Source organism: Podarcis raffonei, chromosome 4, assembly GCF_027172205.1.
Source record: "Podarcis raffonei isolate rPodRaf1 chromosome 4, rPodRaf1.pri, whole genome shotgun sequence".
NCBI lineage: Eukaryota > Metazoa > Chordata > Lepidosauria > Squamata > Lacertidae > Podarcis > Podarcis raffonei.
The window spans coordinates 75,559,249-75,576,339 of record NC_070605.1 but is presented as its reverse complement, the minus strand read 5'-3'; the positions used below and the strand labels follow the sequence as shown (position 1 = coordinate 75,576,339).

Sequence of the window (17,091 nt, the reverse complement as noted above, 5' to 3'; positions counted from 1 at the left end):
TCCTTGTTCATCCTTAAATAGAAATTTGGGTATCAGGCTCTCCTTAGCGTAGATCACCACTCCTCTTTTCTTTACTTTGTCAGACGAAATAAATTCTTGGCCTAATCTTTTATTTACCAAAACCTTCCTGTGGAGCCTGGTCACATGGGTTTCTTGTAGGCAAATAATGTCCAATTGTTCTTTCTTCAATATGTGAAATAACCTCCTTCTTTTCTCTGGGGAATTTCCGCCATTTATATTCCAACTGAGTAGCCGCAGAGACATCCTGAACTATTCTGCTACACCTAGAGCGGTGTATCTTCTTTCTCCTCTGGTTCCGAAGGTGCAGGTATTGCTCCACCTGGGTTGGGTATAGGCCAATTAGCTGCTGCTTCTTTTTGGAGGTCTTCTCCGTGATCGTGCTGGAACTTTTGTAAGTCCTCTGGTGATCTTATTTTAACCTTCTTCTGTTTGTAAGTGAATGATAGCCCTTGTGGGAACTCCCACCTGTAAGGAATTGTGTTGAGTCTCAGCAACTTAGCCAAATCTGAGTAGGTGGCTCTCAAGTCCAATAACTGTTTAGGAATATCTCGGTAAATTTCCACCCTTTTCTCTTGTATCACAATTGAGTTTTTGAAGTGTAGGCCTAGTATTTTGTCTCTCTCCTCCCTTGATCTCAAAGCTATTAAGCAGTCTCTGGATCTATCTTTTCTTACTAATCTTCCCAACCGAAAAGCCGATACAATTTTGAAATCAATTTCTTCTTTTAAGTCCCAGAACTTTGTAAACTCTGTTGTCAAAAGTCCTTTCAAATCTTCTTGTTCAATTTCTGGGACTGCCCTTAGTCTGAGGTTGGTCTCGCGATTTTTCAATTCCACCAACGAGAGATAGGTTTGTTGGTCCCCTATCTGTTTATGAAGAGGCTTGACTTCCGCTTTAACTTCCTCGACTTCTTTTTTAGCTGATGTTGCAATTTGAACGGCTTCCCCTGCCAGTTTACGATTCTCTTCTGTTGCTCCTTGCAATTTTTCAATTGCTTGGGTATGTTGGGAAACCTGATCTGTCAATTTCTGGATCGAGGATGTTGCTTGGTCAATTTTTGTTGATTGGTTATCAATTTTTTGATTTATTGCTGACAATTGTTCCAAAACTTGTTTCAGTACTGCCTCAGCTCCTCCTGCTGCCATATCTTCCTCTTCAGATTTTTCAGGCTTTTCGGTTTCTACTTTTTGTGTCGCAAGCACAGCTGGAACTGATAATCTACGTCCCTGAGTTAAAGTTGTTTGCAAAAGCTGTGCTTGCTTTTTTGCTTTCTCTTTCTCCTTAGCTTCCTTAGCTTTGGCTGCTCTTGTCTTTCCTGTGCCACTCATCAGTCAACGTTCAAGGTCAAGTGTTGTAATCCCATGGGAAAGGCAAGTCCAGAATTAAAAACAGTCTATTGAGAGAAGGTAAACAAAGAAACTTTCCCAGGCCTCTATATTCCCAATGTCCTCTAGGGGGAGTGCCACCAAAGTTTTAGTAAGAAGAAGGTAACTTTCCGCAATTAAAGTCTCTTTGTTCCAACTTTAAAAACAATTTTAAAAGCAAATTAGTTCCAGCACGCTAAAAGAAAGGTCCTGCAGAGCCCTTTTAAACATATAACAAAGTTCCAGCAAGGTGCCTGCAATTGTATCCACTTCAGCTAGGTGAGCTCAAAATTACACTATCCAGTTACAAAAGTATCTGGAAGCTTGCAACAGTTCCGCAGTTTAAACAACTTTACCCGGCCACCCGGGAATTTGGGGTTAGAGTCTTCCCTTGCCCTTGGGGTGTCCGCTCCAGGTCAATTTTATGCTGTATTTATTCTTTAAAAGTAAAATTCAAATGTGCACGAAAGTCCCGATTTAAAGCTTCAAAGCTTCCCTGTTCACAGCGCTTTCCGCTCTTTAGACCGTCTGCTTTGATCTTGAAAGCAGTGTCGGAAGACGGACTTCCTCTTTCTCGTCTCCCGTTTTTAGCCAAATTTTCCGATTTGATTTGTAGAATCTTAGGTCCTTACTCACGGGTTTGATGTTTCAGCCCGATGTTTCTTGGAAGAAAGGTCAGCGCTCATCCGTGACAGCCGCGCGGCTTCGCCTCCGCAGAAAGAGCGATGAACCCACAGCACCGCTCCCCCTCCTTCACTCCGGAGCCCCTTACGGGGTTCCTTTTGTGATTTCGGGGTCGCTCCAGGTGCCCGCCGGGTCCCACGGCCACGGACTCACTCTGCCCGTGGTTTATCTTGATGGGTTGCCGCTGCGCCGTCGCGAGCAACCCTTTTCTGCGGTGCCCCTCTTCAGAACTCGAAGAGGTCCGCCATCACGGTTTTGCGCCGCCTCCGGAAGTCCTAATTCATCTTCATTTTGAAGAAAGTGGTAAGATTTTAGGGAAGGAGAAGAGGAGGTGTTTTTTAAAAAAAATATATAGTGAATATAGTGCACTAAGGGAGGTATAACATACGGTACCTTTTGTTAAAGTGGTGCATTTTTTCCTTTTGAAACACTAGAATTTAGGGCATTTGGTGAAACTGGCTGGCCCAAGGGTTTGGGGTCAACAACAAAAATAAAGCAACCATGAAATGAATTGTTAACTTGTGGAATTAATTACAACATGGTGCTCTAGTGCAGTGATGCTTGCTTAGGTGGCTTACATAAGATTTAGTGAAGTCATGAAGAACAGACCTGCCCATCAGCTGCTAGCTATGAAAGCTAGAGAAAACAACCTCCATGTTTAATGTCAACAGCATGTCCTGGGTATTCTTGGAAACAGGAGCTATGGTAGTTTGTTTTGTCAAAACTTTCTATCCCTCTTTGCCACACTAAGTCAGTTGTCTCTGTCCTGCCCTGATTATGAGTTTCCCAAGAATATCTGAACTAGATGGAATTTGGGCATGGTCTCCTAAATGTAGTTTCTGTTACAGGAAGTTCCCACAGCTTTTTAAAAACTGGTTTTAAATAATTCAGCCAAGGGTTTTTTATATATTAAAAAATGCATTTTCCAGCATGACTATTCCCGCATTGATTTTTTGTTGGAAACTTGTTCTATGGTTCAATCTCAACGCTGCACGGTTAAGCCTGGTGGTAGCTCCTCTGTGTCAAAAGTCTGCATCCTTATGCATAGTTGCATTTACTGAAGGCTGAATGAAATCATAGGATTTAAACCTAGGGAACCAACCCATATGGTATCTGAAAATGCCATTGTGTGGAACTGGGTTTCGCTTGTCAGCTTTTCTTCTTTTGACCTGGCCTAGTTTGTGTGGCAGTGTGGTTTTTGTGCGTGTATAATCTCCCAAATGATCTGAAGTCAATTTTGACTGTCAAACTTTATTAATATTCTTAATCATGGTCTTTTTTTGTTTTGTTTTTTTGCCTGACATCATTTTCCCTTTTAAGCAAGATATAAAGCACTCCTGGGTTCTTCAAAACGGGGACATGCACATAGTCCTGCTGAAGTAATTGGGACTGACATCCAAATAGATGTTTCTATGGGTGGAATTCTCAGCTGTAACTAGCTCTGTGTGTGTGTGTGTGTGTGTGTGTGTGTGTGTGTGGAAATTCTGACCCAAACATAATTATAGTGGTACCTCAGGTTAAGTACTTAATTCGTTCCTCAGGTCCGTACTTAACCTGAAACTGTTCTTAACCTGAAGCACCGCTTTAGCCTATGGGGCCTCGTGCTGCTGCCGTGCCGCTGGAGCACAATTTCTGTTCTCATCCTGAAGCAAAGTTCTTAACCTGAAGCACTATTTCTGAGTTAGCAGAGTCTGTAACCTGAAGCGTATGTAACCCGAGGTACCACTGTACTTCATTATGATAATTTAAGTCATAACTTCCGGATTGTCTGCAAAAGAAAAACTAAAGAAAAACTCTTTTATTTGCAAACATGCTTGTATTATTTTCACCAGTTATGCCTTGGTAGTTTACACTGGTTATTTAATTTCTATACAACTTTATATAAAAAAATATCTCTAAGCAGTGTACAAAAAACTGAAGCAGCAACAGACAACTTAAACAAAAAATTACCAAAAAAACCCCACAGCTACATATAAAAATGTTACAGTTCATTTTCCTTCTGACACACCCTCACTCTCAGCCTCCTGGTTTCTCACCAGACAGGCTCCAAACAAACACTCAGCTCACTCACAAAAGTCTCACAACAAGAAGAGTGCCTGGAAACAGCAGACATCGTGCTTAGTCTCTAGACTTGCTTTTTATGGGCAGACCCAAGGTGGGTGGTACTTCCTCAGGCTGCCCACAAGGATGTCCCATTCGGCTGCTCTCTCCACACCCAGTTCCCAGTCCAGTAGGCTTGTTGGGTTTCCCAGGAGGTCCAGAGGATGGGAAGAGGGGCCCCCTCCACTCACAGCTCTTTTTTCACTCCCTGTCCTCTCCTCCACCTCCAGCTGCTTTCCATATCGCATGATATTTTAAAAATGTTGTACTGCACAGATTTGTTCATGCTTTGTCATGCAGACATACCTTCCAGCTGCCCTAGGTCACCTGAGATTGTCCCAAATGCCTATTGATAATCAATCTGGCACGTTTTTCCCATGCGACTCCGCTCCTTTTCTCAGAGGCTCCTTTGCCTTTTCTAATCGTAGGAGGGGGGTTGCATGGCGAGGAAAGACTGTGCAGGATTAATAGCAAGGTGAAGACTGGGGAGAAATAAATAATAAGGACCAGAGGACTTCTAAACATGTACGGAGTTCCTGTCCTTGAAGGCAAACAGAAAACAAAACACCTGGGTACTGCTTATGGAATTGCGATAATAGATTAGGAAATTGCTTTCTGAGAAAACATGGTGTACAAATTTTGTTCCACAGTTGGGGCATAGGTGGTTGAGGTGAGGAAGATTAGGGAAGTGTTGGAGTTTTTTCTTTCAGTGTGGTAGGGGACTTGACTTGCTCAATTGAGCCATCTGGTCTGTCTTAGTGACTTACTTGGTTTAGCAATCTTTGCAGAAAGTATTTCATTCAGTCCCGTTTTCGGCTTGTGACATGTTATCCTCTGGAATTGTGGGACCCATCCCTTACTTCTCCCCATGAATGTCACTGTTTTCATCTGTCAAATGCTGTAGGGCAAGTGAAAACACACAATGTAATGGACACATCCAGTTCTGGTGCCATTTTAAACAGTCGTGGTTTCTCCCAAAGAATCCAGGGAACTGGAATTTAGTTGAGGGTGCCAAGAGTTGTTAGGAGACTCCTCACAGAACAATGTTCCCTATCATTCTTTGATTATTCTCTATAATATTACACAGTGTTGCCAAAAGTCTTGGTGTGGCCCTACAACTCCCATCGACCCCAGCAAGTATGGTCAGGGATGATGAGATGAGAACTGTAGTCCCAACAATATTTGGAAGGCAACGGGTTCTCCACCCCTGGTGTAGACAAAGGTTGATAGACCCTAGTTCTAGCAGTAGAACGTAAGAAGAAGAACCTTAGTGGATCTGGCCAGTTGCCCACCTGGTCTCCCATCCTGTTCTCACAGTGACCAACCAAATGCCTCTGCAGTAGCCAAAGCAGGATATAAGAGCAACAGTACTTATCCCCACTTGTGGCCCTGAGTAACTGGAATACAGGGGTGTGCTACCTCCAACATCATGATTGGTATGATCTGCTACACCCCCCCCCCCAATTTGGGCATTTTGCTTAATGCAGGAGCAGGGATGTGCAGAGTAGATGCCCCCTGCCCAACCTTCATGGAAGGAGCATGGCAGTCTGTAATGAGAGAGACCCTGCACAGAGTCTTTACTGAAGCCTCTGTTACTACAGATGGTTTCGCTCTGTGTGTGAAGGCATATCACTACTCATGTGTTCATCAACACGGTGTGTAAGAAGGCCCAAACAAGGGCTAAAATGGACAGTCAGTACGTTTATCACAGCTTTGCAAGAACGTTTCATTTGGTGAATGCAGGATAGCCTAGTTTAACAGAAAAGCATTTCAATATAGCATTGAATGGACAGAATTGAGGGCCTCAAACAGCTACAGCATTGTTCAACAGTATATAGGATTGTAATTGTTTAAGGTATGACAATAGCATGTCATTGACTTTGAATTAATTGGCTCCTAAGCTCGTCTTTCACTTTTGTGTAGGCTTACAATGGCCCAGTTCAAACATTGTAGCAAAACCAATTTTGCAATTGCATAAAAAATAAAAATTAATGAGCTATTGTTCTGGCTGCAGAGAGGGAACTAGTAATTAGAGCCCCCACCCCATTGCTGCCATCGCTCTAGGGAACAGGGTCAGTTCAAGGATTTGTGGTGAGTGAACAGGAAGAATCTAATTAGCAACTTTAAAGGAGCAAAGAGGAAGCTGCTGTCTAAGAGAAGGAAGAAGCAGGACCTTTAGAACAAAAGTTAGAATTGGGTCTTGCCAATGTGAAGCGGACATTGTTGGATATTTATGAGGAAAATAAGGCTATATTAAATACTGTGTGGAGCCAACAATTTAAATATGTTTCTGGGTTATTGTGGAAAAGCAGTGACTTAGCACAGCAGTTCCAAAACCTTTCTCCCTACCCAGGAATCTTGAAAATGGCTGAGGGTCTTGGTAGACCATTTAACCCCCCCCCCCGCATATTGTAGCAATTGTAATGCACTGTGCTACACAGTCATACCTTATGTTACGTCTGCTTCATGTTACGTTCTTTCAGGTTACATCCCGCGGTGATCCGGAAGTACCGGAAAGGGTTACTTCCGGGTTTCGCCACTCGCGCATGTGCAGAAGCGCAAAATGACATCACACGCATGCACAAAAGCGGGGAATCACAACGCCACTGTGGGTTGCGTTCTTTTCATGTTGCGAACGGGCCTCCGGAACGGATCCCGTTCGCAACCAGTGGTACCACTGTATACTGTATGGTTTCTAACTGCATTTTTATTTTTTGAGAGAGTTGGACTTGTCCTAGAAAAGTCAATGAACCACTGACAGAGGGCTCTGTCTTCCAGATAAATAGTGACCATCCTTATTTCATACATTGTGATGTATCAATATATTGTGATGTTGAAAACCAGATATGGCCCGACCCTAGAACCTGGAGGCAGTACTGCAGCAAATTTGCTCAAGAGTACCTATGTATTACTTATATATGTTCTAAGGCAGGCTTCCTCACCCTCAGCCCTCCAGATGTTTTGAGACTACAATTCCCATCATTCCTGATCACTGGTCCTGCTAGCTAGGGATTATGGGAGTTGTACGCCAAAAACATCTGGAGAGCCAAGGTTGAGGAAGCCTGTTCTAAGGTGTCTAGTAGTTCATTAATGTGCTTCTCCTGAGTTGTTTGTAAACACACAGAAATTCATATATAGCAGCACTTTTTGTAGGGATTATTTTCAAGAAAACAAATCCTCCCTTTCCCCCCAAGGTAGCATTTCTTGCAAGGGAAATATGACTGGGATTTTGTAACACAGGAGTGGTAAAAATACTACATATATTTAGGTGTCAGCCTCACATTTAAAAGTGCCATCTGTGCCATGCTGGGAAAAAAATATTTATGTGCCAGATATGAGGGGACCATGGCAACTAGGCCCCTGGGATCTCTCCAGTTTACTTCAGTGCAAATATATGTATTATTATATATTATTGCCTCTTGTTTAAAAAAGGGCAAGCAACCAGGGAAAAAGCATTCTGTCTTGAGAGTGATGTTTGGTAATAGAAATTTAGAATAAGGAAAGTGAGAATTCCTTATCCAGTTTTAGCTTGAGCATAAATCTGATTCACACAACGTGGTGAACCCAAACTATGGCTTCCCAAGATTGCACAGACTCCCAGACAGGAGCTCACAGCTGCTTTGACCCTACCTGGTTCTTTTTACAGTGATTCTGAGCCCAGCCAAGGTAGAGTTGACCTGACCTTGGAATAAGGCAGTTTCACATGAGCAGTTTACACTCAAGGGGGGTATCTCTTTGAACAGAAGCAGCTGCTTCCATGAGCAACAATTCTGGCATTATGCTGCTTACCTATGTAGGCCGTTGGTGTGAGCATTTAGTTGCACAGACAAAGCCTGTAAGAAAATGTTCTCACTGGCTCTGACTAGGGTGTTCATTGTTCACAAGCTCTGCTTGTTCCAGTGCACCAACATATTTTTCAGTGTCAACCCTTGAGTATATGTCACTTCTGGGGAGCGGCATCCTTTGCCATGGATGATGCAGATCAGAGGCTTCCTTCATGAGGCTGCATTGCCTCTTTACTACTTTTCTAACCACAGCTTCATTTTTTTTAAAAAAGGAATTTCCACTCAAATACGGGTGCCTACTTTTTTCTGACTATGATGTATATGTTAGGGGCTGCCATCCTGGTTGCTTTGCTCACCCACCGTAACCCCCTTGTCCAAACCACCCACCCAAAACAAACTAAGGGTTGCATCTCCCTTTCTTGAATCTGTGTTTTTTAACAGCTATGCAGAAATTCTAGAGGTGCAGCATTCGCTAGCATTGGAATGTGCTTATTGGGAAAGCTCACCTGTAGAATTTCTTAACACCAACCTGTTTTTTTTTTTAAGGCAGAGCCACTGGATGGGGTGGGGGAGAGAGAGAGAGAGAGAGAGAGAGAGAGAGAGAGAGAGAGAGAGAGAGAGAAGGAGGAGGAGGAGGAAGGGAGGAACTGGGTGTGAGGTGTACAAGTTTGAGAGGAAAGTGGCAACCTTAAAGTTAATGCCTTCTGACTGGAAACTCAGCATCATAGATACAGGCATGTGTGGCCGGGACATGATTACGATTGCTAGATGGTGAAGGAGAGGAAGAAAATACTGAATATACTGCTTAGTTCCAGATGTTCCAAATCTAAGCTTTGCACACTAGAAGCAGATTCTGGAATTCAGTCCTGATTGTGCCATTTAACTTTATTGCTGTTCATTTAATATATTGTGAGCCTCTTTGGACATAGTCTTTCAGAAAAGGGGAGCATACAAACAAACAGATAATGACAGCGATGCTCTTTCTGAAAAGGGCAGATCCTGAGACTGGGATAGCTAGCTACTCATTTGTACATTTTGCAAGTAAAAGCACTTATTATGGATTCAATGAATTTTGCCTGTTAGGACACTTCCTTTGGAGTACAATGCAAAATACATCCATTTTAAGTTTAAATAGCACAAGCATTGTGTGCTTTTTGCAGCTGGTTTTCCTGACAGAAACTGGCAGGTTGTAACAAAGTTATCTAAAACGATTATGTTACAGGTTTGAATATATATTGATTGGGGTTTAGGTACAAAACACACATCAGTGGTTGCTGAATGCAGGTGTCATCTTTGGATTTTGATAGAAACCAAATGCTTACAAACACACAAAATCTTCATAGTTGGTATGAAATGCATACCTGCAGATATTAGCAGTACTGTACTTTCAGCTGGGTGTGCAGAGTCCCAGGTAAACTAGTTTGGATTACACTGTTGTGTTCATCCCATCATTTGTAAAGTTTTGTGTTTGCTTTAAAATCTGTGGGAGTTTTTCTGTTGACTTTAGAAGGAAGTATGTTTTGTTCAACATGTTTGTGGAAATAATGAACATAGCAACCATAAATATATGTACTGTACTTACGACAGGAAACTGTAGGGTGAACAAGGTAAGGGTGATTTTTTTTTTAGCTGGTTGAATGACCGAACCCGAAGGTGCCACAGGGTTCTGTCCTGATCCTGTTGTACCTTTTATTTATAAACGACTTGGACAAAGGAATTAAGAAGATGCTCATCAAATTTGCAGGTGACACCAAACTGGGAGGGTTAGCTAATGCTCCAGAAGACAGAATTAGGATTCAATATGAATTTAACAGATTGGAGAACCGGGCCCAAGCTAGCAAAATGAATTTCAATAGGAACAAATTAAGATTCTACACACAGGCAGGAATAGCCAGCTGCACAAATATAAGATGGGGAACACCTGGCTTGCCAATAGTACATCTGAAAAGGATCCGGTGTCTGAGTAGACCACAAGCTTAACATGAGTCAACAGCATGATGCAGCAGCTAAAAAAGTTAATGCTATCCTAGGCTGCATCAGCAGAAGCTTAGTGTCCTGATCAAGGGAAGTTGTAGTACCTAGCTCTGTTTTGCCTTAGTTAGACCACACTTGGAGTACTGTGTATACTTCTGGTTGCCACAATTTAAGGATATTGACAAGGTAGAACATGTGCAGAGGAGGGCAATCAAGATGATCAAGGGTCTGGAAACCTTTTAGTTGAGAAGGTAACGGTTCAAACCACCCTTTACAAATATGCTGGATAGATTTGAGAACCAAGAGAGCTGAAGCAATATATTGGATTTGATCATCTTTCCCCCACTTGCCTCTTTATTATCATTTCCAGAAATTCTGTTGGTGAGGGAAATTCATCACATATCAAACAGCCCCGAGTCTAGGAGTAGGTTCTCATATTAGTTGGATTTCAGATGGAACGGCTCAGGCAGCAGCAGGAATAACGCTAATGCTAATTACCTGCTGCACCAAATGGGGCTACTAGGATGTTTTTCGATTGTGAGTAGAGGCTGGAACTGCAGAGGTTCTGCTCAGCAGGATCATCTTCTGACTGCAATTAGAAGTCTCGAGGTAAGAATGCCTGTTGGGTACAGATAAAAGAATAGGCTAGTAAAGAGCAGGATTTCATATTTCATTGCTTTTCATCAGATGATGTCAAGTCTCTGTGCTGCTGGTGTTTTTGCTAAGCAGCCTCATGGCTGCCCGGAATGGCTTGCAGAGTATTGCACAGCTAACGGCTTGTGCGAAGGGGAGGGAAGCAAAACAGGCACGTCCATTCACTAGTTTCCTGTATTATATAATCCTCCGTAGCCATGTTAGAGATAAGAGAGTGGCCAGCTGCTTGTTATTAAGACTGTAAATTTGTTATTGTGCCTGGTAGTAATCCAGCCCTTTGGGAGGCTCTGTATTTCTGAAGTCAAAGAGTCAAACCCATGAGAGTCTCTTTTTAGTTCTTGCAGTTCTTTGGTAACACATTGATCCCCATGACGTATGGTATTTCAGATTGTTGGTTTGCCCTTAGCAAGTTGCCTGTTCCGATGATCTTATAAGAGATCAGTACATTATTGTTATTTCAGGAAAAGCTGGAGTACAGGGATTAATTTTTAAACATGTTGCCCTCCTCCCTCACACCAGAATATTTCTTCAGCAACAGATGTATTTATTCAATCAGAGCTAATGCTCAAACTAATAATAGACATATGTAGATATATTTAATTTGACTTGAAGTTTCTGTGATTATAGAATTTGAAGCGATGGGGGGGGAGTCTTTTTAAATGAGCTTATTTAGAAGTGGAAAGGTTTACTGGGAAGTGACAGCAGGAAATAGATGTTGCCTCCATGCCCTATTTGAAGAGTGGTTGGCACTGGGAAAGCAGTGTGTGTATGTCCACTTGTGTGTGTTTGGGGGCTCTTAATTGTTTCGGCATCTTCTCCAGTCGTAATTGCGCTTCAGTGGGAAAATGGGCTCTTTGGGGATATCTGGTGTCCCTTTCCAGAAATCTGTTGATTGCTAAGTCACTGTAGTAGTTTTATTAACTCCTCGTTCTCTGCGCCAGAAGTTCTCTGCACCTCTCTCTTCCATTTTGGGTCATAATAAGTGAGATTTAGACCCCATCTCCCCTATGCATTTAAAACAGTATCATACCAGTTTAAACAGTCATGGCTCAGAATCCTGAGGAATGTACCGGTAGTTAAGAGTGCTGAGAGTTGTTAGGAGACCCTTATTCTCCTCAAAAAGTTACAATTCCCAGAGTGGTTTAACAATCAATCCCTCTTTACAGGGAACTGTGGGAATCTTAGCTCTCTCTGACTTCAGGATTACCTAGAATTACTAAGACCATTAAAACGTAGGCTAGCGTGTCATTTGATTGTAAGCTGTTGTTAGTGCACACACAAACAGCTTTCTAAACTTCCTCTGTCAAGGAGTGTCGCTTTTAAGAACTCCAATCGTTTAAGTGCTGGTTTCCGTTTTTTTCAGAGAAAATCCAGTAATGGAACAATAATGATTTAGAGCCATTCATCTTAAGGCTCAAAGAAGAAACACATTTCTACTAATGTCTCCTAGTTTCACAACAGTTAAGAAAGTGCTTTTAGTTTCCTGATCTGGTGTAAATTTGGCTTGTATATTTATGCCTAGATGGGCAATGACACATGATTTATTTCAAGTAGAGAGCAAAAGCAATTTTTCATATTCTAGAGAGCATAGCTACAAGAGTGGCCAGAGCGGATCACAGTATAGACAGAGGCAAAATATCGATTGTCTTGGCATTTTGACAAGCCAGGTAGCACTGTCAGAATTTCCATCCCAGGATTGGGTGCATGGTGACTGACAGGGTGTGGTTGGCTTGGTATGCTATTGGTATTCAGGCCCCTCTCTCTGGCATGGGATTCCTGACCACATGACAGCCTCTCTGAGCTCTAGAGATACTTCCAGAAGTTTACCTGTACTCCTGTGCCTGCAGCCCTAGTCATGTGTGACATGCTAGTTCATGTGTTATGCTTAAGGAGGTGTTAGAGAAGCCTCCTATTTTTTAAATCTTACGCAAGCCACTCTTGTTTTGTATTTATCAAGCATCTGGAAACATTGGGGGTAACTCTCCTAAGCTTGATTTGTTTAAACCAGCATTGGTTTTGCTGCTACTGCTGTAAGTTGATATTAATTAATTTCATACGGGTCTTTGTTTTTGTTCACTGTGTTGTTTGGGTTAGATGTATTGAGGAAGGCCTGTAGTTCAGTGGGAGAGCATTAGCCCTGCATGCTGAAACTCACAGGTTCAATCCCTGGTGTCTACCAATAGAGCTGGGAAATGCCTGCCTGAGACCCTGGAGAGCTTGCTTCAGTTTTCAAGAGCTGGATGGACATGGTCTGATGTGATGTGATGTAACACAGCTTTTGCATATATTTATATATTTATATACTTATATTTGGGACGCGGGTGGCGCTGTGGGTCAAACCACAGAGCCTAGGAATTGCTGATCAGAAGGTCGGCGGTTCGAATCCCTGTGATGGGGTGAGCTCCCGTTGCTCGGTCCCAGCTCCTGCCAACCTAGCAGTTCGAAAGCACATCAAGTGCAAGTAGATAAATAGGTACCGCTCCAGCGGGAAGGTAAACAGCGTTTCTGTGCGCTGCTCTGGTTCGCCAGAAGCGGCTTAGTCATGCTGGCCGCATGACCTAGAAGCTGTACGCCGGCTCCCTCAGCCAATAAAGCGAGATGAGCGCCACAACCCCAGAGTCGGTCACGACTGGACCTAATGGTCAGGGGCCCCTTTACCCTTTACCTTTTATACTTATATTTATATACTTATATTGTGGGATCTTTTCCCCTGGCTAGATGGTTCCCTTGTATAATAATAATAATAATAATAATAATAATAATAATAATAATAATAATAATAATAATAATAATTTATTATTTATACCCCGCCCATCTGGCTGGGCTTCCCCAGCCACTCTGGGCGGCTTCCAACAAAATATTAAAATACAGTAATGCATCAAACATTAAAAGCTTCCCTAAACAGGGCTGCCTTCAGATGTCTTCTAAAAGTCTGGTGGTTGTTGTTCTCTTTGACATTTGGTGGGAGGGCGTTCCACAGGGCGGGTGCCACTACCGAGAAGGCCCTCTGCCTGGTTCCCTGTAACTTGGCTTCTCGCAGTGAGGGAACCACCAGAAGGCCCTCGGCGCTGGACCTCAGTGTCCGGGTAGAACGATGGGGGTGGAGACGCTCCTTAAGATATACTGGACCGAGGCTGTCTCTCTCCTCTAGAGGAATCTGGCAGCAGCAATGGGGAAGAACAAAGGTTAGACCTCTCCCTTAGCCTCCCAGGTGCTCTGGCTGTTAATGCTGATCTTAATTTCTTTTGCAGCAGTTTGCCCTCCACATTTTATTTTAGCGCACAAAATAAACTCCCTTAAGATTACTTTCTTTTGCCGTTATTTCTCCCTAGTGGAGCACGCCCCACATTTTTGTTCAAGAACCAAGTGATTCTACTCCCGTATGTAGTAATTGGTGAAAATTGCACATATGTAAAAGAAATCCAATCCTGATTCTTGAGATGTGCGGAGATCACCACTGGAAGTACTGAAGCATAACATTTTAAGCAATATTTATAATAGTAATATGCCAATCCATTAATGAGGCAGAAAACATGATTTGCTACTTTGCGTGCAGTCACTGCACGGAAGATGTAACTGTGTTGGTTTTGTTTCCTCAGCAATTCTTTGTCTTGCCTACTTCAGAGCACCTTTTAAAGCCAGGGGGATAATGAACAGTTGGCACGTGGTACTTGGGTCGGGGTTTGTCTAGTTTCCAGACATGATGAATCCTAATGGTCACTTTTGTTTGCATAGGCCAGGGGTGGGGAACCTAAGGCCTTCATTCCCTTGTGGGAACCTTTCAGGAGGAGCAGAGGCAAAAGTGTGCAATTTGTGTTCAAGCACTTGCAGTGCAAAATAGAAAAACTCAGTGGTTTTCTTTTTAAAATAGAGTATAGCCATAAGAATATTCAGTGCACTGTGTTAGGAGTTTAACTGGAAAGCAAGCATCAGTGGGAATTCTGGAAGCTGGGAAAAGAGTACAGAGCTTGGCCCTATGTCTTTCCCCTTAAACTTCCTACTTTTTGCAAGTCAGTGCCCACAAGCATTTTTGTGGCTTTAAGAACTTGCTCATGTAAGGGTCACTGCGCTTCTCTCAGGTCATTGATGAGGCTGTGGCTCAGCCTTCAAAAAGAGTTGATTGGCTAGAGTGAGGAGCCAGGAATGAGAGATAGTTACCTAGGCAACCAGTACATCAGTCAGGTATCCTTATTCCTGCATGGACACTTCCTGCTACTTGTGGAGTCTCCCTCAGCCATTTCCTACCCCCCACACAGAGAAGCAGTCTGTGGCAGCACTGGGATCAGTGATGTGTGTTTTATGGGGGGAGGGGGAACAACCATGCAAATTAGGGTTATTTGCATTGGAAAATTTTCTGTTGCCCTGGAGAATGATCTAGTCTAGCATGTTTATTTTGTATTTGGTAAACAAAGCAACAACATAAAACTTTGCAAAGCTTGCTTAACATTGTTTCTTCAATCAGCACCTATTCATTGTTGCTAATGAAGTGATGAAATGGCAAAAAATAAATAAATGTCCAAGATAAAATAAGTTGCTAGAAAATGCTCTGGCTCACATCTTTGATTGGGGTCATGGCTGAGACTCATGATCTTCTAGAACTTTTATAGATTTGATCTTAGCAGCTCCAGAACTTGATGCCTGCCCCTATGGAATAAGAAAGAGCACTTTGTGATAGGGATGCAAGCAAGGTTTAGCCCAGTGCTGTACTGTATTTGGGGACAGAAGTCTTTAACAAAGATCTCTTCACAGTTGAGCTCTGATTATTGGATGGACCTCAGAATAGATGTTGCACCATTCTTTAAAGCACGGGATTTTGTTGGTTGGGAAGAAGTTTCATTGTTGAACATTCACTCATCTTTCATTCTGATTACTCTGAGGTAATATAGAATGTAAATCCAAGTTAGCTCCATTTTACTTTCAGTTCCTACTTTCTCTATGCATGCAGGAGATCCACTCCAGTATTTGGTGTTAAAAGCCCTGAAGGACAGGATAATGCAGTGGAAAGTCACTGTCATGACTCCAGGGTCCCACTGTGGAACTGGAGGAAGAATCAGAAAGAACTGTGCCGGAAACTCCAGCACAGAAGGCCATTCTGCCAAAACCTTCCAGGCCCAAGGAGGTCACATTGCCACCCTTCTGCCACTCCCGTCTCAGAAGCTCCATCAAAACTATCTTGCCCATGTCATAGGATTCAAAACAGATAGGACAACATACTCACCTGGCAGTGGAAGATACATTGTTCATGAAGGAAGTTTTCCCAGGGTGAGGCTCATCCATTGCACTTTGGTGTGCTGGCCCCTGCAGTTTCCTCAAATGCGGAGAAACTTTGTGGCAGTGGGGGGTTGTGTTTTTGTTTTCCCCTGGTTTTTTTTTAAGGACCCCTTTAACCAGAGGAGCAGCTCCCACTGGTGGTGATAGAGCTAACTACCCAGACTGAGTTGCAGCCTCTATTAAAGGCTCAGTCTGGGATAACTTGTTTGCTGAAACAACAACCTAAATTTGCTTCAGCTTGAGCTGTGCATAGAGTTCTCTGTCTTGAACACATCATCTTGGACCTGCTGTCTACCAGAGCCCTTGCCTGTAACGGAACAGTCATTTGTTATTAATAATGAGCGGATGCTTTGAGCAGTGGTGAGAGAACCTTTTGCCCTCCAGATGTTGTTGGACTCCTGTCAGCTTCAGCCAGCATGGTCAATGGTCAGGGTTGGTGCCAACTGTATAATCCCTGAAGACCACAGGTTCCCAATCCTTGGTTTAGAGTCTGAATAGCCAACGGTTCATTATATACTTTATGCAAAATGGCAGAAGCACTACAGAGCATCTACAACCTAGTTTAAATCAGAAAGTGCTTACTGTAGTGTGGCCTAGGGCAGATGAAATGTTCCCAATTTTCTAACTGTACTTAAGGGAATAGGAGTGTGCTGTAGACTTGCATGCGCTGTCCTCTCTCACAGAAATCCCCCTCCCTTCCATGGTTTGCTTTTGAACCATGACGTAGCCTTATGTCTTCTATAGCACTAATCAGAATATTCTATCAAGCATTGAGGAAATAGCAGGACTTGAACATTTTTATTAGGTAAAAATCCCCTGGTAAATGTCCTAGCATGTTTGTTCTGCATTAACCTTTCTACTCTAATAATCCCTAGCAAGAATGCGTTGGGAGGGAGGGATACACTTGTTGCATTACTAATGAAAACCACACTTGTGATGTTGCTGAAATCCTGGCAGTAGGAGTGCTTTAATTTGGTCTTCTATTTTTATTCTAAGTCTTGTGGTCTGGGTTGTGCAATACATTAAATTCAGGCAGAAAAGGGATCAGGGCTGCAAGGTGCTGGTGACTTGGAATTTGATTTAAAAAGAGATGTTGTGGGAAATGTATTTAAGCCTTAGGCTTCAGAAGAATGTGCCGTTACTAGGGAGTAAGCCCAACTACAAACCCTATGACGTGGTTTTGCATAAATAGGATTGGGAAACGCACTGCCTGTCTTGGCTCTGGAAATTTACATATG

General features: G+C 42.8%; 1 protein-coding gene and 1 pseudogene across 15 annotated transcripts in view; both read left to right on the top strand.

Annotated features, from left to right (window-relative positions):
* The window catches only part of INPP4A (inositol polyphosphate-4-phosphatase type I A), a 106,187-nt gene that overhangs the window by 25,714 nt on the left and 63,382 nt on the right, over positions 1-17,091 (top strand). The window lies entirely within an intron of this gene.
* On the top strand, positions 15,793-15,945 carry LOC128413252 (uncharacterized; annotated as a pseudogene).